The 26,124-nt window shown below is 32.2% G+C and overlaps 1 protein-coding gene and 1 long non-coding RNA gene across 4 annotated transcripts in view; one reads left to right on the plus strand and one right to left on the minus strand.

The window, feature by feature from the left end:
* LOC121239122 (tropinone reductase homolog At5g06060-like) overlaps positions 1-26,124 on the minus strand; it is a 59,332-nt gene that overhangs the window by 13,413 nt on the left and 19,795 nt on the right. The window lies entirely within an intron of this gene.
* Positions 1,960-2,638, plus strand: LOC121239126. The gene is made up of 2 exons (XR_005935240.1): positions 1,960-2,327; positions 2,480-2,638. It is a non-coding gene; the product is annotated as an uncharacterized LOC121239126 (long non-coding RNA).

The raw sequence follows: 26,124 nt of genomic DNA on the forward strand, positions 1-26,124 counted from the left end.
CATACCCATACAGTTTATGACCTTTTAGAAAAGGGACAATTTATGCTTTCCATAGAGGATAGTTTTCTATGGTGAGTTTGAGATTAACAAGGTGTGTAGCTACAATAATAATGGAAGAACTTACAGAGGAGGAAGTGGATTTTGCGGGAGTCTCCATTGTAGAAGGGACGTTAGTCCTTTTTGGCTCTAATTACCATGAAGAAAATAGCAACCCACCAAATGTTTGTAAAAAGGCCATACACAGAGTACTTGAAAATGATTCACTTTTTCATATATCTACATATACACGATATGCCTCAATTTATAGAAGTAGTAAGTAATATTCTAGAATATTCGTTCCACTTAATACATGACATCTGTCCATTCTGTTACATAGCAGTATTCTAGAATATTACACAGCAGAGGGTTGTTACACAACAGTATTCATTCCACTTAGTGCTATGTTGTTGTGAAATTTGTTATTGCTGTTGGTGATGCCTTAATAGTTGAACACTTCATATCTATGAATTTTTTTTCACCAGTGAACAGATCAAAGAAAACTCGAACAAAGCCGATATATATATATATATATATATATATAATCCTAACAAAATCACACAAACAGAAGAAATGTGTTGTGTTTATATTAAGATAAAGATGTTTAAAGAGAGAAATTAAAGGGAAAGAACGAGAGAGCGAACCCGATTCCTTCTGTTCCGCCCATGACAAGAGCCGTAGTTCCCTCAAGACTCCATCTACTTTCTAGTGGAGTACTACTACTATCCAATTCTGCTGAATCTGCTCTACCCATCTCTCTCTCTCTCTCTCTCAATTGTGTGTGGCTTTGAGATTGTATATAATTTATAGAGTAACTTTAGGTCTAAGTCTAAATTGTGTAAGTTGTTTGTAAAAAATGGATTTTACTGAAAAATAAGAGATTTTTTTATACTTTGTCAGATAAATCCACTATTTTATAAAGATCACAATAATTCATTAATATTCTAATTTATAATGCTATTGGTCCTGGGTGTTGTATCTTTGAAAACTTGAACATCATGAAACATATCGAAAATATCTATATGCACTCATGATGCGGCCGTCGGGTATAAAAGAAAAAATCATAGTACTTTTCTATTTAAATCTTATTACTTAACTTTTGCTAATATGATTTATTTTAATTATTAATTGCAATTACTTAAATGATAGTGTTATGGAAAATTCTGTGTGTCTAATGACTCAAAGACTCATTTGGACAGTTACAATATGTTAGAAAAATAATGAAATGATTTGTAAGTAATAATAAAATTATTTGAGTTAATATGTTTTATTGAGTTTGGTAAAATAAAAGAAACAGTTTAATAAAAATATTATAAAGTTAAAATATTATTATAACTTAACATTTTAATATTATTTTTGTTTTAAAATTTAAAAAATCTGTATTATTTTTGTATTTTATTTAGGAGTTTGGAAAATTTGTAACGTTAGGTAATGATTAGATAAAAAAAAAATTGAAATTAAAAAGTGTTTTGAGTTTGAGAAAATTTTTTCTATAAATATCTAAAAATAGCCGAAAATACTTGTATTTCTAAACTAATCTTGTAAAGTTTCGAACTCAAAAGATTTGATTTATATAATTCGCTAAAGGAAAACTGTGACCACAAGATTCGTTCAAAAGAGCTATTGTAAAGATTGAAAGAGAGTAATGAAATTTTTTTTCTTAGAGCATGTTTAAAAACACAACTATTTTCAAATTTTTTCAAACTACTTAAGTCACTATTTATTACTATTTTATTATTATTAAAAAATTATTTTATTATCCAAACCAGTCATGAGTTAATGAATAAGAGTTAATGTATTTGAGTAAGCTATCTGCATTCTTATCTCTAATATTTGTTTTTTTTGGGGGGTTGTGCTACATACTCCTTATACTGCACGAAATGTACGAAATGAACACGTAGATAAGTTAAGTTAAAGAAAAATAAAATAAAATTATAAAAAAGAAAAAGAAAAAAAAGAAGTCATAATCATTCGCCCTCCCTCCAGCGCATGAGAGTTCCTTTTCATTTGCGTTGCACTCCTCCCGCAGTACTGAGAAGCCATTTTCCAAATGAAGGTGAATGTTAGGAACATTTAGAAATTTGCTAGCACTATTGATTCGCCCATCGCTCAAAGGAACCTCCTAGTGGAGATCGCCTCTGACTTGGAATTATTCAAAGAGATTGGTTTTAATTTGTATTGAACTGGAATTTATTTTTGGAATTGATTGAGAGTGCAGTGTGTTCCTCAAGTAGTGAAAGAATGGTTAAATGCACCTAAAGTTATTGTATTGCCAGGCTTTGGTAGATTTGGTAGGTCAAACCTGAAATTGTGATTGTGTTATTTTTAAGGATCCATAGTGTTTTTCAGATTACATTTGATAATTTTGCAAAACTAACAGGGGTCTGAGATGAGCTTTGAAGCATCAGTTTGCTGTTGGTTTTTATCAATAAAAAGGTTTAAGAAATTGGTTTTTATCCGCCCCGAAATTAGTCTTGAGAAATTTCCTTGGAGCCTTCAGTCAAATCGCTCTTGGACATTTTTTTGTAAAAAACCCTAGAATTTCCATCAATCAGGGAAGAAACTTTCAAACACTTGCAGGAATCAGTGTAACTCCTTCGAGAACGAAAGCGAAGGATTCAATCTAATTGAGGGTAGATTAGACCTTTCATTTAACCATTGGTCGATATCACCGAGCAAGACAAGTTCGATTGACACATTGGTCATAAATTTCAAGCATCACAAGAGAATAACCAATGCTCAGAATCACTAAACAAATCCATCCAATAGTCACACTGCTAAGAACTTATGAGCATCACAAAAAATAACCCTTGATCAGGGTCACTGAACAAAATCAATCTAATCATACATACTGCTCGATTTTGCTATTATCCTTACTAGTGTGTATATATATATATATATATATATATATATATATATATTTATATAATATAGTCTTTTTATTGATACTACTTTGGCAAGGGAATAAATGAAAACAATTAATTAAATTCTTTCAATTTAACAGCCATTCATTCTCTTTTCTGATTGGTTGGCATTTTCACATCAGATATGCATTAAGAGTCATAAAGAAAAGAAATGAATGTTCGTTTTAAATAAGTCGTTTTAAATTATTTTTCTAAATTATAAAATATATTTTACATCACCTTTTTGTTACTTTTTTAGTTTTCTTTAACTACATTGTAAATTTGTTGTCAACAAGTCGGAAGGCCATCATTATTCTTCTATTCAGCACGAGTCTGCGTATTCCTTTCCCAAAAATGATAAAACACCAACTTGCATGCAAGTTTTCTACAATCACTTAATAAAATAATATTATTCTTCAGATTGCTCTTCACCTCTATTTTATTTTATTTGGGTGCACGCATGCATCCTAAATTGATCAAGACTGTCGAGACGCGTGGAAAAGCTTGGCATCAATAGTGTCACACTGCAAGAGATTGTGTTTTTTGAGACAAAAAATTTTGTCTCAAAAAACACAATTTTCATCCTAAATTATATTTAGAGATGAAAAAATTTCATTTCAAATTTGTCTCGGAAAGACCGTCACAAAAAGTTTTTAGAGATGAAAATCAAAATTCGTCTAAAAAAATCAGTTTTAGAGACAAAATTGAACGGATCCAATTGAAACCGTTCGAACGGATAATTTTTTTTTAGACGAACCAATTTCGTTTCAATATAATGTTCGAATGGAATATTTTTCCGTCCGAACCGAGATGTCTATTCGAATAATATGAAATATTCATTCGAACTAATGTCCATATTTAATCATGTTCGAATGAACGGAGTGTTCGAATAAATTTTATGTGTTCGAACTAATAAATTTTTCAAACGATTTGTGTTCGAACAAAAATTATGTTTGTTCGAAAAGAAATTTTATTTTCAGAAATTATATCCGATCGAATGGAGTTTTGCACATAACTGTTGTTCGAACAAATAATTTATTGTTCAAACGTCCGTATTTCTCTTTTGTCGTTCGAATGGGGTAGTTTTCGTTCAAATGGGTTTGTTTTGGTTCGAATGAAATAACAAATGGTAATTTACCATTCGAACTGGTTATTTACCGTTTGAACTGTATTAATCATATAGATCATAATTTAATTAAAATTATCATATTAATATTACACAATTTGTAATTCAAATATCAATTGTTCAAATGTTTTGGAACATCATAATAACAATTAAAGAAAAGGTAAATTTGAAAACTATGGTGGTGGCATAGAGTTTTGGGACATCATTGACTGGAATTATTCAAACATTTTTTGGTTATTCAAATGCATCCTCTCTTCTAATCTTGCCTCCAAATCCGCTGTTTGATCTAATTGGGTCAACAGCTCTTTTTTCTTGGACCTCAATCGTTCTATCTCAAGTGCTGTTTCTTCCAATTCCTTAGTCTTGTCGTCATTCGATTTGGCTCGAGAATAGGATGATGATGATGATGAAGATGGTTTTACGCAACGTCCTAAACCCCTCAAATATCCAGAACGTGATCCAAGAACTTGAGAAAGGATCTGAGCATCTTTAATAGATAATGCATTAGATGGATCTGCAGCAGTTTCCTTAAGAGATATCATTTTGTCATACAAAAACAAAAACAAAAACATTAAAGTTAGTATAAGTAACAAAAATATTATGTGACAATGAAATTAAAAAAACTTAAACTTACATAATTTGCTTCTACTTTGGGACTGGCCCAAACATTGTCCCGATTTTTATGTGTTTTAGCATACAATTGGGTTAAATCATAGTCAGCGAGACTTTCTTCTTTCTGTAAAATGAAAATCTATATTAGAACTTAAATCAGAAAATGTGTATTATATGTTAATATTTAACGGGTACTAAAATAACTTACCATTTTGTTAGACAAACGATGAAAAGATCGAAAACCTGCATTATGGTTTATCTTTAAATTTGATCTATTTGCTTTGTTCACAGTACTCCGTTGCTAAAAGAAAAAAATATTAGTCTATATGTTTAATACATTTGTGATATATTATTAAAAAAAGACAGCAGCGATATTACCTGATAAGCAGGGTCTTCAAACATATCACAAACTTTCTTCCATTCGTTTGGTGGAATATTTTGAAATGGATTTTGGCGCGCCTCTATTGTAGTACTGAACTTCTTATAATGTGCATGGCATCGACCTTTGTACCTCCAAAATGCATTCGACATCAGTTCCTCAACCGTTAATCGATCATCTCTTCGGCCAAAATTAAGCTCGAACTCATCCTTTCGAAAATTATAAACAATTACTATAAATACAAAATAACTTGAAAGTAACATGTTATATACTTAGTCGCTTGAGATGTAGGTTATTACCAAACAATGGTTTTTTATGTGATCTTTCACATCTTGGGAAACTTTAGACCAAGAGGATGTAGCAATAGTTGCATATGTGCGAGTAAGTGTACCAACATAAGAAGCAAGCCACGCTGCCGAATCTCCGGAGCCACCGGTGTGATCATCAGGAATGTCAACTTTGATTTTACCAACTTTCTTTACTTTCTCTATGCGGACACCCCTCGTAGTGCCACTACCTCGACGCTTATTTACAACAACTATATATACAACAATTAAAGCATAACGTTTTAATTAAATTAATTCATTTTATAGATATATTACTTAAATTGAGCATAAAATATAATATCTAATTTGATAAAATACCTTGTTTTGGGCCTGTGATGTTGGCTCACTATTGATGACAGGTGAACCACACGAGGAGTCAATAATGGATGGGATGGCACACGTGTTGCTTTGCGTTTATGAGTCATATCTATTTGAAATTGTAACAAATTATTATTCAAACAATCGTTAAAGATATTTACATGTTAATATTACTTACAGAAATTCATGTTTGAAATTCATTCACTATCCGTTTTGTTGGACCAGTCGCCCTTATCCTCACTAGACACTTCAGTTGATTCATCTTCTTCCGATATTTCACCCTCAATTACTTCGGGTTGAACATCTTCTCTACGCAATGGAACCATATCATATTGGCTTAAATCAACAAATAGATTGATGCCTACTTCACTTTCTTGATATGCTTCTTCATTTGTTGGACTATCAACTTCTTCATGTGGTTCTTCTGTATGGATTTCCGTACTCCGGATCATCTAAATAAAAAACTTGATTCGCCTGGCAAGCGAGAATGAAAGGATCGTTCTCATACCATGTGCGAAATGTATTGACACTCACAAAATAATCATCGTTACGCACTCACAACCTAGGATTTGAGACATCTCACCAATTACATTTAAACAACCAGACCATATATCCCCCCACATACTTTAACGCTATGATATTTTTCACAATTCCGTAGAAGTCAATGTTATCATCCCCATGGCTTCCTTCGACTACGACCCCACAATTTTCAGTTTTCCTATATATTTCTCTATCAGTTGTGTGAAATCTATATCCACACACCAAACATCCTGAGTACTGGAAAGCCCGTCTGGACGGACCACATGCTAGAGCATAGAGCATACTGTATGAAATTCGTATTATAAAATGAGACTTAACAGTAATACCGTATGTTCAAACCACGAGGCAAATTTCTCTTCGTGCGTCTTTTCTACGTCAGTTACACCATTCGAGCGAAGTAGTTGTATATGTTCGCTGTGCATGTTTAATTTGTATGAAGTTATACTATATTATTATACATAAACTTAAAGATAATAGTGATTTAGAGATTCATCACTAACCTTAAGTACTGGTCAATCTCTGCGCAGTTATTCAAGACATACCATTGAGCTCTTTCAAACTCTTGCGAACATAGATAGTAGCCCCTTGTGCGCCTATGGGACGCACGGTCTAGAAAAATACAGTAAATGTCGATGAGACTCCCATCTCTTGCCCACCTTCATAATTTTGGTCCGATCTTATAAAATCTTGTATCAGCCCCACGAAAATATATTTAACAAAAGGTATGCCACTCATTATCAATATATGACTCTGCAATCGATCCTTCTGGACGAGCTTTATTCCTCACAGATCGCTTAAGTTTTCTCAAAAACCATTCAAGAGGATACATCTATCTATACTTAACCGGGCCAGCAAGTAAAGCCTCACGAGGTAGGTGCACAGCCAAATGAACCATTACATCAAAGAATGAAAGCAGGTATAAACTTTCCAATTTGCACAATATTACTGCAATGTCAGCTTCCATTTTTAACAATGCATCAACTTTCAACGTTCTACTACAAATGTCTCTGAAAAATCTCCCTAATTCTGTGAGAGCTGTACGAACATCTCGATTAAGCTTTTCACGCACACCAACCGGCAACAGATGCTGCAGAAATACATGACAGTCATGACTTTTAAGACCAGTTATCTTCTAATCATATGTTCGAACACATCTTGTCATGTTTGAAGCATAACCATCGGGTAATTTGATTTTCATAAACCAATCACAAAATTTCTTTCTCTTATCATTTGAAAGTGCATACCATCCGATAGGCATATAAGCTGATGATCCATTATCTTGTAAATGCAACTCCGGTCTAATCCTCATCTCCTTTAAGTCTTTACGAGAGTTATCTGTATCTTTTGTCTTCCCTTCTATTGACATCAAAGTGCCCAATATATTCTCATATATATTTTTTTAGATGTGCATAACATTTAAATTGTAGCGTAGTGTCAAGGTAGACCAGTATGGCAATTCAAAGAAAATATTTTTTTTTGTCCAATTCAACTCCACTGCTTGTCGTTTTCTCTTTCGAACCCTTGAATCTTTTCCAAATCTGTTTTCTGAAACATCTCCAACTGGGCGATAATATCATTCCCAGTCAACTCTGGCGGTGATGCCCTGCGCTCAACCCTTCTATCAAACATCGCTCTATTTGTACGTCGTCTATAATCATGTGGTAAATAATAACGATGTTCCATAAAACATAATTTCCTACCATGACTCAATCATTGAGACTGTGTATCTTTATTGCAAATAGGACAAGCCATTTTACCTTTTGTGCTTCACCCAGACAGATTTCCATATCTTTATAACATCTCAGTCATATCCTCTCCATTATCATCACTCTCATCACGATCATTCACATTAATGTCATCTATGTTGATGTCGTTACCCTGCTCCATTTGATTGGTCTGACTACTAAATCTAACTTCTTTGGGAAATGGTTCGCCATGTAAGACCCAATATGAGTATTTAGGATCAATTTCATTTACAAATAAATGATCTTCCACTACTAACAAGTTATAAGATTTAAGATTTTTGCACTTCTTGCACGGACATCTTATAAATCTTCGACTGTCAACACTTATGCTAGCAAACTCTATAAAAAACGTCACCCTTTGTGCATACTCCTTATAGTCTCGTCCAAGTCTATTTGTCAGTAGCATCCAACTTTTATTCATTGTATTTCTGTTACTTGTCGGATGTCTATTAAAAAACACAAAATTTATGAGATAAACATTATAAAAAAAATCCAACTTTTATAAGGTAGTTGATCATATCCCATTCAAGAGACTATTATTTATATCGCATATATACTCAGTCCTAAACTCTAATATTAGTACAAATTTCGACAGCATTTCTCTACTATTCTCCAAGTATGCTAGTCATGATAAGTCGTCAACCCTATTAATGGGCCGATAAACTTACAGACCACATACCCGAAGAATGTAAAGAATCGTTGAACCAAAATTTTAATTGACTAACACAAGAGTTTAAACTGAATATATCTGCCGTATAGATAATAGAATCACAAACTGTCTACTTTGGACAATTCAAGAGTTATTCCCAAATATTCTTTCAGAGAAAATTTGGCCACAACTCTCGAACGAGTCTAAGGTTTAAGTACATATATAGTCTTAAAATTCAAAACTATCTAACTCATAATACAATTATACAATGAAATCACATTCCAAATCACAAATACATTGCAACATTTCATTCCTAATTAATCACCAATTGCTACATTCTAATTTAATTTTAGTACATAATATGTTGTAATTAAACTATATTATTTTTTAATTAAATTTGTTATAAGTTTTGTATAAAAAAATTTTTTTATAAGCTTTATACATTAATTTAACTATTAACAATTGCTATGTTATATCTATATTTTAAATTTCTAATTTAATTTTAGTGCATAATATTTTTTAATTACATTTTTTATAAGCTTTATACATTAATTTAACTATTAACAATTGTTATGTTATATCTATATTTTAAGTTTTTAATTTAATTTTAGTGCATAATATGTTGTAATTATACTATATTATTTTTTAATTAAATTTGTTATAAGTTTCATACATTAATTTAACTATTAAAAATTGCTATGTTATATCTATATTTTAAATTTCTAATTTAATTTTAGTGCATAATATTTTGTAATTATACTATATTATTTTTTAATTACATTTGTTATAAGTTTTAAACATTAATTTAACTATTACCAATTGCTATGTTATATCTATATTTTAAGTTTCTAATTTAATTTTAGTGCATAATATTTTGTAATTATACTATATTATTAGTATTCTATTGCAGACTGCCTACTTTGATATACATGATATTTAGTCATCATTAATGTATAATTTTGCCTCATTAATTGTTGTTGTCTTTTAAGATCTTTTATATTATCCATCAAGATTTGTAGTTCCATTCTTAAATTATATTCTGTACATTTTAACTCATACAAATCGCGAAATCCAGTACTATGAGCATAATAAAAATTCATCATAAATACTTGCTTTATAAAAAAAAAAAAAAAAAAAAAAAGAAAAAGAGTAAAGGAATCATTGATACAAATTTTACAAAGATAACCCATAACTAGAGAGAAAAATGTATATTGGGAAGCTTGTGTTGGTAAGCTAAGAAAAATCGATGGTCAGCCCATTCAAGCCAGAGGGCTCTAAGGGTGGTCCCGGTGGTGTTCCCTCAAGTTCTTAATCTACTTATTTCTCTTTGGAAATAGGAAATTTTTGTTGAAAATCTGAATCAATGAATTCTTTATTCAAACCTAATGAATCTACCACTAGCATTCCTATAGAATCTGATAATATTAATCAAGAAGACTATAGTATATTAGATATAGAAAGAAATCTACAAGATTGGACAATTCCCGATGTTCCAAAAAACCAAATATACAAAATCTCTACTTTTTCTTCTAAATTTTCATTCCTTACAAATTATACAATTAAAACAGTAGAGAAAACTATTAGTTTAAATAATGACTATGAATCATTACATCTCTTAACAAAAAAGGCTACTGATCAACACAAAGAGTAAAATTATTCTTTTATTCATATTGGATTAGTACAAGTAGCTATAAAGTCACTCACTCGAAACGGCTTAAATACCTCAGTATTGCTTTGTTTAAGAGACGGAAGACATTATAACTTTCATGATTCATTACTTGGAATGGTAAAATCCAGCTTGTTCCAAGGACCGGTCTATTTTAACTGTTATCCCAATTATTCTTTATCATTATTTGATGGTAACATTTTACACGCCTTAATACTAAATATTAAAACAAATGGCTATCAAATGATGAAAGGGTCACATGCTTTAACAGTCGTTTACAGGATTCATTATAAATTAATAAAAACAACATTAGAACCACAAGCTCTAATTACTAGCCCTAAAGGATATACATTATTATTACAATCTAGCACACAAAATTCTAGTATACAAATTCCTAAACAAATCAATTGGAATCAAGTCACACTTCCTAATGAATGGCAATTAGAAAATATCACTCCAACACCCAAGATAGAAAATAATTCTAAAGATAATCTCGAATATATAGATCAAAAAATGGATGGGACGGTTCAAATAGTTTTTCAGCCTTTCAGAAGATCTTTCTCACATTATTCCTCTCCAGCACCCTCCAGTTATCATACACCCAGATCTATTCTTACATCAATTTCTAGAAATAAATCCCAAAATTTTGACACCAGATCTTTTGATACTAGATCCCAAAATCTTGACACCCAGATTCGAGGGATCATTACTGGAAACATTATTGATACACCAGTATATGCTATTAGCCATCCTGATAAAGCATCTACCTCCCATAATCCTGAAAAAGAACCCTCTTTTCCGACGTATTCTCAAGTAGTTGGAGATAATGCCCAAATATATACCCTGAATAAAGACGAATTTAAAATTAACAAAGAATATCTCAAACAAGATTATATGAAAAAAGAAAATAGTCACAAAAGAATAACATTTTTCTCAACCTTTACAAAAATAGAAAGAGATTATATTCAAGAAAAATATTACGAAGATTTAGAGAAAATACAGATCAATATTCCTTTCTTTACATGGTTTGAGATATATAAATCAAACCAATTATCTACCATTAACAGGACTACTAATCAATGGATTAAAGGAGAAAATAACCAAATTATTTATGAAGAATATCCCCCTTTTGAAGCCATCAAGTACAATCAAAGGAATACTCAAATTCTGGCTACACCAATAAAAAAACATAATATTGCAAATGCTGAAAAAAATCTTGATAATATAATACAACAAAACAATTATACTAATTTATATTTAAAAATTATGGGTAAGCAATTAGAAAGGATTGAAACCCAAATATCTCCTATAAAACCCACTATTAAAGAAATAGAAGAAACTCCCTTATTTGTTCCCTACGAAATTCCATCCCATTTAAAATCGATCTTTTCCAAAAACAAAAATGATTTATTGGAACAGATCTCTAGTAAATTAGAAAAATTAACTATTAGTAACACTGCCACCACCTCAAAACAACCACATATTAATGTATTAAGCAAAATAGACTCACCCGTAATATCTGACTCTGAAATTAGTAATATTAAAAACCAATTTAAAAATCTAGATTTACAGATAAACAAGATTAGAGGAGATCATGTTAATAACTTTTCGGCTAGAGATTCAAAACTTCATGTCTCTATTACTCGTAATTGGTATCCCAGACCTATTCCACCAGATATGCAATTCGAGGAAAGAGAACATATAGTAAGATCAGCCTTCGCACCAGATGTATTATACGAATGGAATATAGACGGATTATCTGAATACGAAATACTAAATCATTTTCAAGAAATGATTATGGTAGCCAACGTCTATAAAAGTAACAGAAAAACTGATCATCAGGTAGCACACATTATTGTTACAGGATTCACTGGCCAACTAAAGGGTTGGTGGGATCATTATCTTTCATATGATGAAAGATCACGTATATTAACAGCCTATAAATATGATGAAAATATGCAAATAATTAAAACGGAAAATGATTTACCCCTAGAAGATGCTGTCAATACATTAATATATGCATTAACTAAACACTTTGTAGGTGATCCCGTTCAATTTAAAGAAAGAACTAGTGATTTATTGATTAATCTTAAATGCCTTCAATTATCTGATTTCCGTTGGTATAAAGATGTATTTCTAACTAAAGTTATGATCAGAAATGATTGTCAACAGCCATACTGGAAGGAAAAGTGGACTTCCATATTACTTCGTCCAAAAGGTACGAGAATCATTATTAAGATCAGACGGTACTATTGATTTTTATAATCTTACATATGATAATATAATAAGTATGATTAATAGAACTGGATTAACTATGTGCACTGATTTAAGATTAGAAAAGCAAATGAAGAAAGAAAAGAAGTTTGCTAGAAAAGAATTAGGTACTTTTTGTGAACAATTTGGTTACACTCCTTTATTAGCCCCCTCAAGAAGACACAAAAAGGGAAAAAGAGTTTATAACAATTATTCCAATAAAAAACGAAAATACAGAAAACCTTATAAAAAGATAAAAGACAAACAAATATATAATAAGCCACTAAAAAATCCTAAAAAAACTAATAAAAAGAAAAAGCAGATTGTTTGTTATAAATGCGGAAAAATAGGACATTACAAATCAAACTGTAAAGTCAAACAACAAATTAATGAATTAGATATATCATAAACACTAAAAGACAAATTAATGGATATTTTTATAATAAATTCAAGTGAAGATGAGGTTAGTTCTTCAGAAGAAGAAGAAATTTATCAATTAAAAGAATCAAGCTTTTCAGAACAATCTTCCGATAGTGAATTAGAAGAAGATGAAGTACATATTTGTAATTGTCTAAGTAAGGATAATTGTATTTGTAACAAAACCATTAATGTACTTTCAAAACAAGAAGACATTATATTAGAATTATTAGACAAAATCAACAACCTCCAAGAAAGAAAAGATTATTTAGAAAAATTAAAAGATACATTTAATAATCAAAATACTACAATAACTTCATCCTCAACACCTTACAATTTTTCAGAAATAATAAGTAGATTTAAAACTGACAAACAGAAAATTACGATTCAAGATATACAACAGGAAATCAATGAGATAAAACAGGAAATTAGAAATTTAAAAACATTCAATCTTAAATTAGAAGTTTCAAACGAACAACTATTACAAGAAATTATATTATTAAAAATAGAGAAAAATGAAAAAAACCTTCATGAAGAAAAACATAATATTGAACAGGGAGAATGTTCAACATTAGATGAAGCGGACAATTTCATTAATATTCTTAATAAGATAAATTTTCAAAAATGGTATGTTGAAGTAACAGTATCAATTAATCAAGAATTCTCTTTTACTACAATTGCCCTATTAGATACAGGAGCAGACTTAAATTGTATACAAGAGGGATTAATACCTTCTAAATATTTTGAAAAAATAAGAGAAACATTATCCCAAGATAATGGAACAAAATTGAATATAAATTATAAATTATCCAATGCACATATATGTAATAATGGACTTTGCTTTAAAACAACGTTCATCTTAGTAAAAAAATATTAATACCAAAGTAATATTAGGAAATCCCTTTCTTGCACTACTTTACCCTTTCTCTGTAACAGAAGAAGGAATTTCTACTAAAATATTTGGACAAGAGATACAATTTAAATTCATATTTCCCCCAGTACCAAAAGAAATTAACTCTTTAAAGAAAATTTCATTAACCAGAGAAATTAATTTCTTAACAAAAAATAGAATTAGAAGGAAGGAAAACCAAATAAACTTCTTAAAACAAGAATTAAAATATAAAAAAATTCGTGAACAGTTAAAAGACCCATTATTAACCCAAAAAATTGATAATTTTAAAATTACAATTGAAAATGAAATATGTGCTAACCTACCCAATGCCTTCTGGAATAGAAAACAACACATAGTAGAATTACCCTATGAAAAAAAATTTTCTGAGAAAAACATTCCAACCAAAGCTAGACCTATCCAAATGAATAACGAATTACTAGAATATTGTAAAAAAGAAATTAATGATTTAAAAACAAAAGGATTAATAAGGAAAAGTAAATCACCATGGAGTTGTGTTGCCTTTTATGTCCAAAAACAGGCAGAATTAGAAAGAGGAGTTCCTCGTTTAGTAATAAATTATAAACCTTTAAATAAGGTATTACAATGGATTAGATACCCAATTCCTAATAAAAAAGATTTATTATCCCGATTATATAATGCTACAATATTTTCAAAATTCGACATGAAAAACGGGTTTTAGCAAATCCAAATCGCTAAAAAATATCGATATAAAACAGCTTTCACAGTCCCATTTGGACATTTTGAATGGAATGTTATGCCCTTTGGATTAAAAAATGCCCCTAGTGAATTTCAAAATATTATGAACGAAATCTTTACTCCATTCACTTATTTTTCAATAGTGTATATAGATGATGTATTAATATTTTCTTCATCTATTGAACAACATTGGAAACATTTAAATATTTTTGTTCAAGTTATCAAACAAAATGGATTAGTTGTCTCCTCATCAAAAATAAAACTATTCCAAGAGAAAATTAGATTCCTTCGACATGAAATTTATCAAGGAACTATTACACCAATTAGTAGAGCAAAAGAATTTGCTGATAAATTTTCAGATGAAATAAAAGGCAAAAATAATTACAGAGATTTCTAAGAAGTCTCAACTATGTTGCAGATTTTTACCAATCTCTCAGACCATTATCTAAACCATTATTTAAAAGATTAAAAAAGAATCCACCTCCTTGGACAGAAAAACATACTAGTATTATAAAATAGATTAAAGCTCATATTAAGAAATTACCATGCTTAGGGCTTCCATCTCCTCATACTTTTAAAATTGTTGAAACAGATGCCTCTGATATAAGATACGGAGGAATTATGAAACAAAAATTATCACCCAACTCGGAACAGATAGTTCGATTCCATTCAGGATGTTGGAATTCTACTCAAAAGAATTATAGTACTATTAAAAAAGAAATTTTAGCTATTGTATTATGTATTTCTAAATTTCAAGATGATTTGTTGAATCAAAAGTTTTTGTTTAGAATAGATTGCAAATCAGCCAAGGAAGTTTTAATTAAAGATGTGAAAAACCTGGCTGCCATGCAAATATTTGCCAGATGACAAGCTATATTAAGTATTTTTTATTTTGATATTGAGCATATTAAAGGAGAATCTAATTCTCTTCCTGATTTTCTATCCCGAGAATTCTTACAGGGAAAATCATGTCATCTTCAAAGTCCAAAATAAAGTCCAAATCTTCATACGCATGGCCACCATCTCCTCCCTATCCTTCACCTTGTCCTTCTGCAACTCCAAGACCTTATACGGTATTGGGGTCATTACCACAAAATATTAGACCCTCTTACAATCCATTTTCACCATTAGCCTCTCCAAAATTACCAACCTATTCCAAAGCTGTTTCTCCTCCTTCTCCTTCCCAAATTATTAATCATTCATTATTATCTCAACCTTCTTCATCTCCTATTATTATCAAATCTCATTGGCATCCGGTCTTTCCTATTGAATCTGAAATACAACATCTGTCTGACCCTCAGAAATTACTTGATGCCTTTCTCCTACCGGACTGGCATTATGTTCCACAAAACATTAAGAAAACCCAACATTTTTATGAATTTATATTAGTAGATACTGACTCAATTATTCTCTCAGAAATTCCTTGTTCCCTTCAAACTCAACCTTCTCCACCAGCGTCTCCAATTATTGATTTTCATAAAGTCACTATTAAGCAAGTTCTCACCCTGGAATAATGGGGAAAAAATTCCTACTTAACAAGAAAATTCTCTCATCCCTATGATCCTCCTTATTATGATTATTACGATTACCAGCAAGCATGGACAAAAATGTTTTTAAAACAAAACAAAAATTTACGTCATTCATGGTTCATTCATTTTGATAAATTACAGGAAATTAAAACACTTCCGAAATGGTTCTCACTATGGTGGGAATATTATGGACCTGAACCTCTTCTCCTTCCCCTTCCCCTTCAGGAAAATCTCCAAAATTTCATCTCACAGAATGACAGCCCACCAGCATTAAACCATTGCTCACCCCTCTTGCTCTTCTTTCTCAAAACAAAATTAAATTGGATTATGAAATGGGAATACGTTATCAAACCTCATCCCTCTCTCAAAACCATTATGTTCCTAGCCCGTCAAGTTTCCATCAAATGGTGGGAAAAATACAATTATGATCATGTACTGAAGATGTTTTCAAAAGTTACAAAAGCTCCGGAAGTCCTAGTCCAGCGAAGCAGATTTCAAGCACAACTGGCATCCACTACAAATAAAAAGGATTTGAAAAAATTAGCTGAAGTAATGTCACAAATATCAGACAGTGACGATGAAGAAGAAGCACAACCCAGATTAACTCCACCACAGCAACCCGCATTATCACCAGTCCATCAGGCCTCTTCTTCTCAACAGGCCTCTCAATTTCAAGGCAACCAAGCTGCATCTCCTTCTCAAGATTATTCACCTTACCATCCGGTACAACTGATGGATTCTCAAGACCCGTTTGAACTGGAATTAGCAAATTATGATCCTCAGAATTTGTGACTCCAAAAAATTATTATTTGACTAACCAGCATGACATGAAGATATTATCCCTCTAAAAAGTTATTCGCGACAGATTATTGCCCAGCAAAGCGACAAATAATTCTGTACTAGATTACGTGTTCTGTACTATGTTTGTTTTTAGCGTCGGCTGACACTGTTCTTGTCTTTAATATCGGCCGGTACTGTATTTGTCTTTAGCGTCGGCTAATACTGTTCTTATAACGGCCGGTACTGTTCATGTATTATTAAAGTTACTGTTTTAGTGTCTATATAAAGGGGTTCACGAGGCAAGAAGGGCATTAAGAATTCTAATCTGATATCCCTTCCTCTCTCGCCCAAACCTCTCCAGTCCAAGTTCTGTCCTCCTCTCTTTGTAAATCTTCAATCGTCCTTCCCTCATGTCTTCAGCTCCCAACTCCTTTGAGAATTAATCTCCTTGTAAGTATTATATTCTTAATGAAGAAGTTTATTTCATATCTCTTTTCTTTAATTTTTATTTCCTCATGCATATGGTCGGTTATACCGCCTGTCTACTTTACTATCATGCATATGGCCGGTCTTACCGCCTTTAATTCTTATTAATACATTATTATTTTATTAATACCTTATTATTCTACCTGGGATATACGCCTTTGGTATCAGAGCCATTAGTGATAGTATTGTTATTACTATTTTATTTTATTGCTATTTTGTAATTACATTTTTTATAAGCTTTATACATTAATTTAACTATTAATAATTGCTATGTTATATCTATATTTTAAGTTTCTAATTGAATTTTATGCAAACTATGTTCTAATTATATTATATTAATCTATATTTTTATATTTTATTCATTTATAATTTTCGTTATAGTTGGATTCTATTCGAACAATATTCTACTCCCACAGGATCCCGTTCGAACTAAGGTTATAGCGTTTGAACGGGACAAATCCAGATTCCAGACACAAAATAGAGAAAACATTTGCCACAAAACACAATTTTCACAATCATAATCTTATAAGATGTATATTGCCAGAAAGTCTATTTTAAATGAGATTGCACAAACACAAATATACAACATGCATTTTAACATAATTAATTAAAAACTATAAATTATCAAAAATCTAAAAATTATAAATATTACCTTAAATTTAAGCAATCCAAACAAAAGTATCAATCCACAATACCTACATAAGTAGAAAATACATTTTGAGAAAACTTAAATCATGTGCAATAAACTAACATTAATGAAACTCGAAATATAAAAAAATAGAAAAAAAACATACCTTTTGTTTGAACCTCTCCTCTCTCTCTCTCAAGAATCCTTTCTCTCACTAAGTCTGCGAGTATCTCTCTCTCCACAACACTCTCACACACACAAAATCACAAAGCTGTGCTCTGCCTCCTATTAAACATTCATCAACTGTGAAAATGAACGGGAGGTTCAAGTATATGAATCTGTGAAGTCCTGTTCGAACTGAAAATTTATCCATTCGAACACGAAAATTTAGAATAGGCGCCAATTCTGCCGCTATTTATTTCATGTTTGAACGTGTCATTTTGTTGTTTGAACTAACAAATCAGAATATTTCTTGGCATATTCTAAAAATGTAGACTACCTCAAAGGGTATTTTTGTAACACTGTTCGACCAGAGCGTTCGAATGACGAATTTTAACGTTCGAATAAACTAACATTCAGAGTACTTGGCGCGAAGTTTCCCTCCAAACACATTCCACAAGATAACACTGTTCGAACGTGACATTTTTGGGTTCAAACCAATCACAAAATATTTTAATATTATATACTATATAATAACTATATATTTTACCAACTATTTTATATTATAATTGATAATATATAATGTACTACAAGTCTAATAATTAATATAATACTTATACTATATACTAACAATTAATATATAGTACTTATTAATATATATATACTTTTGGTCTTCTAATTTTGCACTATAAATTATATAACTTACTATCTCGTGATATAATCTATAATAACTTACTATCTTGCACTATAATCTATATTATATAACTAGTTACTATAGTTATGATAACTTGTATAGTTATCTTAACTTATAATACTTGTATTGAAGTAGCTATAGTAACTATTTTAACTATAGTACTTATGATAACTTGTATAGTTATTATAACTTATAATACTTACACTGTAGTAACTATATAACTAATAGCTACTATATATATATAGTAACTATATAATACTTACATTGTAGTAGCTATATGGCTAATATCCACTATATCTATATTTATATTAATTATATTAACTTGTATTGTTATCATAACTTATAATAGCTATAACTATATAGTAACTATATATAATACTTACACAGTAGTAGCTATATAACGTATAACTACTATAGTTAATAACTACTATAGCTATTATATAACTAGTAACTATAGTTAATGTTATAATATTATATAAACTATAGGAGTATAGTTATCATAACTTATATATAGTACCTATATAATTCAGCCATTGTAATTATACTAAATACTTAGAGCATTGTTATTGGACTCATCAAATGAGTTCAATCTTCAAAATTTGATGAATTCATATTTAAAATCACTGCATTGAATTTACTAAACATTAAAATCTGAAACTTTGACGAATTGTGCATTCCAATTCATCTTCAAATTTGAAGAGTTACTATTCACACTCTATAACTATTATTTTATTTACTTAAATTATTGCTTCCTAATTTTGAGCCACAATATATTTAAGTTGGGAAACAATAATTTAAGTATCAAATTAAATTATTAATTAACATATAGTTAGTATAATTGTAAAATATGAAAAAAATAAATTAAAAAAATTATTATTAAAAATCATATTATATTATTATTTTGATGAATCCAATGGCTAATTCAATGTAGGGTTATGGATATGAAGGTTTTGAGTTTATGGAAAATATATACTTTTCACTAAATTTTGAAGATGAAAATAATGAATCCAATGTTAATGCTCTTAGTATGTATTTAGTATAATAGAAACAATATATTTAAAAATAATATACTAACTATATTAATTAAAAGTATTATAATACTATTATTAGTTTCATTTTTATACTTTTATACTTTGTAATATTATTATTATTATATATTATTATTAGTAATATAATTATAAATATATTAATATAATAACCGTTCGAACGGATATTTATCCAGTTCGAACGAGACGCCATGGTCATTATAGACCTAGTTCGAATACAATGAAACAAAACTCTCTCATTCGAACCAGCAACCACCGAGAGCCTCCGAGTTCACCCCTTAACTCCACCGAGAAAACCGCTACTCAACCGCCGTAAGAACCCCACATTTGAACTTCTAAAAGGTATGGGTCAACTCTCCACCTCTATTGTTTAGTTTTTTACACGAATGAGATGTGCTTGGGGGGTATGGATTTCGAATCCAAAATCCACCCATTTTGGTATATTCTGTGAAAATAACATCAAAATAATCAGTATAAATGATTGGGCTTCACTTCCTAATGATTTCTACCGATTAAAACAAAGGATAACATCTAGATAGTAAGTTTTTCAGTTCAGGGCTAAGTCGACTCAGCCATGGCTGTTTGGCTTCTTCCGTTTGAACAAACTCTAGTCCATTCGAACTCTTAGTTGCCAAACAATATTATTTCTGTTCAAACAAAATAAGTTCGTTCGAATGAACAAAGAAACTCTATTCGAATGAACAGAACAGTCCATTCGAATAGAGTTTTCTAGTTTGAACAGACTATGTTCTGTTCGAACGAATTATTTCAATTAAGTTAAATATACTATAATTCTTCAATAATATAATTAAATATTATGGTTAATTATATTCTTGCTTTCATTATGGTTAAACAATATATTAATGGCATCTAGCAGAAGAAAACGTGTGAGAGATCAACCCAGCCAAAGTAATGGATCAGCAGCTCATGCTCCGGAGACGACACTTGTCGAGCATCCAGTCATTTTGTCTGACTTCTCCGATCTTTCATGAGAGGGATGAAGCATACAGTCCATCTTCACCGAGCGGGGATAGATACCGATCTGTGAGCAGTAGGGGACTACATATCCAGAGATGGTTGGTGAGTTCTACCGTGCTATAGGAGAACTTAGCGCTAATGCTCTGTTCTACACCATATCAGTCCGGAGAGTGAGTATTAATTTCTCTCCCCGCATTATTACTGAGTTCCTTGACATTCCCCGTATAACCGACGCATATCCTGCAGCGGCTACACGGGGACCAGTGACTGCACCATCTAATTCCGACACACCAGCTGCATCGTCCACGCTAGCCCCGAATGTAGATTCGGATGCTACTTCGGATGGTAGTGAGGATGAGGATCTACCTGATGATGGTCTCACAGACGATCAGGTGCGTCAGCTTGTACGAGACCCTTCGGCTCCTCCATATGATGGGAGCAAGGTGATCCGACAGGCCGATTGTATAGGATTTTTTAGAATGCTTAATTTGATTGTTGGCTATAACATCGATCTGAAAAAATACAAGACTGATTTCGGGATTGATCGAGCCAGATTTTTGCTGCGGATAGCACGGGGGGTCCCATTGATCTGGCATTGTATTTATTCCTCCGCATTCGATCGAAGTCACGCTTTTCCAGTGGAGATAGTCTACCATTTGCACTGCTGATATCTAACCTCCTACTCCGATCGGGGGTTACAGTGTCGGCCACTGAGCAGAGGTCACCACAGATGGGGCCCCTTAACAATATTACATTCAGCAAGAGCAAGGGACACTTGCAGAAGACTGCACTAGGACAGCCTAGTGATCCTCCCATAGATCCAGCTTCTAGTAATGCTGCCGCTGTTGAGAGACAGCCTCCTGGGGCTACTTTGGATCAAGTACGAGCTCTGTTTGTGGAGTTTGTTGAGCCCATCATGGAGAAGTTTAGGAATCTGGAAGGATATATTAAAATGTTGCAAGAAGATGTTGATATACTAAGGAATCAATAATTCTGATCGTTTTAGTTATTATTTTACTTTTTTATATTGTATTGAACATTATATATTTGAGATGTAATTAATGTATGGTTTTTATTTCTCGTGTTTACTACTTTGTTTATTTTTTTAATTTTACTTGCCGTTCATGATAATATAAAAAATGATACTATCTTTAAAGTTATATTTATATAAATTTAACATAAAAGAAATCATTATAAAGTTTTGAAGTTAATTACATAAAAGCAATTATGAATTTATAAATATTTTAACTCACCGCAAATCATAATATATAATATATATACATTTTTATATTTTGAAAATGATAACAAATTAATGGAAAAAAAATTTATTACTTTAATGGAAAAATATATGCACAAATCCATACTAATAAAAAAATTAATTGAATCTCTATCCATTTGAATAAAAAAATTTAAGTTCGAATGGTTATTAACTTACCCCGGAAAGAATAAATTAATTTTCCGCCAATATTATTATTCAAACAGATTATATACTGTTCGAACGGACATTAATTTCATGATCAAATATATTTTGTTCCGTTCGAACGGTTTTCCTTTTTTGAGATGATTTTGTTCGTCACAAAAGATCTTGTTCGAATGGATGTTTTCAATTCGAACGAATTTAGTAACTCAGGCATTTTTTGAGACGAAATTAAATGACTTTTTTTTCGTTCCTATCAAATTTTGTCCTTAAAAGTCAAATTTTTTATAGTGTTAGATCAAGATACCTCAGATTTAGAAATCTTTTATGTATGTTTGTCGTTCTTACATGCATTGGCACTTTAATTATTTTTTCTACAGTTGGACAAAAACCATTGATAACGTGTTAGAAATCTTTTAATTATGTTTGACGTGGATATATAGTTGGAGAAAAACCATTAATTTAGAATAACAACGTGTTGAACCCGGAAACATATTTTATTAGCCATAATATCCCATCGAGAGACTTTCGTTAGAACCAACCAAATTTAAACGGATGGGATTATGGGAAAATCACGGACATTTTGATACAAGAAGGATGGGATCATACAACATTAGACAAGAAACCAGCAACCCCACAACCAAACACATTATAAACAACTTTTCTTTGGTTTTTCTTTTATTAAGGAAGATGATGTCATTTAGAAGATCTCACTTTCGGAGGAAAAATACCAGTAACATATAGAAACTTGAAAGTTACAAACAATGGCAGAACCAAACTTACATAAAAACTGAGACTAGACACAAACATACTAGTTGGAGCAACTTGAATATGGAAATGTTTTATTCAGTTCCTGCATATATAATTGAGTAGGGAATTGGGCCTCAGGCTCTTCACTATTATAAGGAGAATCCATTCACAATCATCCCTCCATCCAAGTAAATGATCTGGCCAGTTATGTAAGAGGCTGCTGGAAGGCAGAGAAAAGCTACCAAGGATGAAACCTCCTCTGGCTCTCCAGGTCGTCTAAGAGGATATTTAAAAACTATATGAGAATTTATAATTTAATTAGTAGTTGTCCTAATTCCAAGTTTTATAACAACCTTAACACTTAATTTTAACAATAATACCACACTCTTCATTGTATTTTATTATCGCGTCCAGACATACTAACTAATGTGACACGTTTTAAGTTCTTTTATGATCGTAGTAGAGGCCGCAATTTGTTATGAAAGCGATCTTCTCTTCTTCTTCCGGCCTCATCCGTCTTTGGTTATATCCAATTAGGCATCCATGAAAGTGGTCTTCGATGCCTCGCATGTCAAAGTGCTGCCAAGCGAACATGTCCTGATGATCTGCGAGGAGCTCTATCAACCGGGATCTCTTTTCTACACCCATTCTTGTCCTGATCCTCACCTTCCTCTCAGGGCGAGTGGTGTCTAGGGTATCAGCTCCAGAGGCTCGTCGTTCTCTCCATGTTTAAAGGTTTTGTTCATCTCAAACCTCCATCTCCTGGTCGACGTGCTGGGGGGTGAAGGGCGAGCTATGTTGGCTCCTTATCGCCCTCTTGCCACACTCAGGCTTCAACACTTCGGAGAGAGGCTCTGTCACCTCTTAATCCTTCATTTAAGGGTGGGGCCCGCCATTTGACGAGGTTGACGGCACTCGGGCCATACGTTCATAGATCGCAGTGGGAGTTACAAAAGGCATGTTGACGCTCTTAGGCCAAGATAACTCGGATCTCACAGATAGCACCAACTGTTGAGGAGCGTTTTGTAACTGTCCACCGTAGGCACTAATGGGTATATGCAAGAGGGAAAAGAAGAAGGGTGGCTTTGGCTGGAAAGCCTTCGATGCCAATGTCAGATAATGCAGGGAGTCTTGCCATACATCTTACTGAACTTGGTATGAAGCTTGTTGATGCCTCACAAGTTAGGGGCAAAATCACTTGTCGAGACTACGACAATTCACTGATTTGATGGCCTAAACGAGTAAAGGTTAGAACTTGAGACCAAAACTTGCATTGGCACGGACGAACATTGGACTAATGCAACACGGGTAACCTTCATCTTCTCATAAAACGTACCTTTCTCTTTTATGAATTATCCAAGAAATTCATTGCCTAATTAATTCATTGCTCTAACCAATTAATTTAGGACTATTTAAATTAGAATTTTGCTACAAATCAGCAACTGTTTACATCACATATCACACACCCCACACATGACGTGGAATTTTTTTTTTCATAAGATGTGGGGGTGTTTTTCATAGGGTGTAAGATTGTTTTTCATAGAGTGTAAGGAGTGAAATGGTGAATAGTGATGATGAGAAGAATTTCTCTTTAAATTATTGCATTGGGTTCTATACATTAATCTTGTTCCTCGATTAATTCATTGTTGTTACTAAGATGGTGTCATTATTTTGCATTTGTTTGGTGAGACCCCAGTTTCAACATTTTAAGATGCACGAATGTCTAAACTACGATGTCCTCTGCACGATATTTGGTTAGTCCATTGCCACAAGGATGCTCCATCATGCCTCTGTGCAAGAATCCCTACTAGTGACGAGGAGTGGTGCCCTAAGGAGGAGTTGAGGGTCGGGGCTCCTGTATTGGGCACTGCCAGAGGGGCGTCGATTGATGTGGATGACTTGGATATCTCAGGCCTAGCTAGGAGACGGTTATCCAATGTGGAGGTAGTCATTGGCGACGAAGGGAAGGGCCTGCCATACAGGTCTCACCAAAACTCAGCAAGGCCTTAGAAACAATTACAATCAGTGCTGCAGCGAGGACAAATTTGGATAGTATGATGTATGGTGAATGTAGTAGGAAGCATAGTAAAGACTCATCTAGCAGTAGATCAGATGCCAGATTTAGCAACCTTGGGCAGTGTATCCAGTAGGTGGAGGTGATTACCCCTTCGCTACAAGATGTGCAATATAATCGTGTAGTAGAATGATTGCTTGATCCTACTATTCAAGAAGCCTTCTTGGTGATGACCCCATAGCATAGATCACGTTGGGTATGGTCGTGGCAATGTCCATGCATTTCGCACATGGCTTAAGTCTTAGGCAACTTAGGTTACTGCCTAAGGCCCCTTGTCGGTAAAAGGCACCCTTCTACCAAGTATACCATTAGAAAGCTGGAAAGTGAAAAAGAAAATATTGGCTATCAATGTGGGACACATGTGGTAAGGTTTGTGATGAGCGGCTGAGCAGAGAGTACTTAGCGGCATGTAAACGAAGAGAAGGGAGACTGGATAATGGATCAACACAAACTCAACAATCAAATAAAGCAAAAGGAAACAAAAATAAAAAAAACCACATCCAAATGACAGCCAACATGAAGATAAGGATCAAAGAGAAGATCTAGGAGACAATAACTCTTGTACACTTTCATATAACTCTTATACACTTTCAGGTAAACTTCCGTAACAGATTCACATGTACCAACACTTCTATAAATAATAGACGTTGATTCTCATTTGAATCATTGAGGAAAACATTTCTTATACAATCTCTCTTTCATACTTCTTTATGGTATCAAGAGCCACAAAGACATACGTCATATATCCATGGGCTCCATGCTTTCTTCCTCTAGTAATTCCTCCACCTCAGCTGCCAATTCTCTCTCTCCCACCAAACTTCATCACTATTAAATTATCTCTTGATAATTAACTACTATGGCGGGCTCAACTAATCTTATACCTCCGCGGTCAAAATGTTTTTGACTACCTTGATAGCTCCCTTCCTTGCCCACCTGTCACTATCCCTTCTTCCCCCATCTCCTTCATCCACATCCCAAATACCATACCAAATATTCTCACTGGT

Source organism: Juglans microcarpa x Juglans regia, chromosome 7D (genome assembly GCF_004785595.1).
Source record: "Juglans microcarpa x Juglans regia isolate MS1-56 chromosome 7D, Jm3101_v1.0, whole genome shotgun sequence".
NCBI lineage: Eukaryota > Viridiplantae > Streptophyta > Magnoliopsida > Fagales > Juglandaceae > Juglans > Juglans microcarpa x Juglans regia.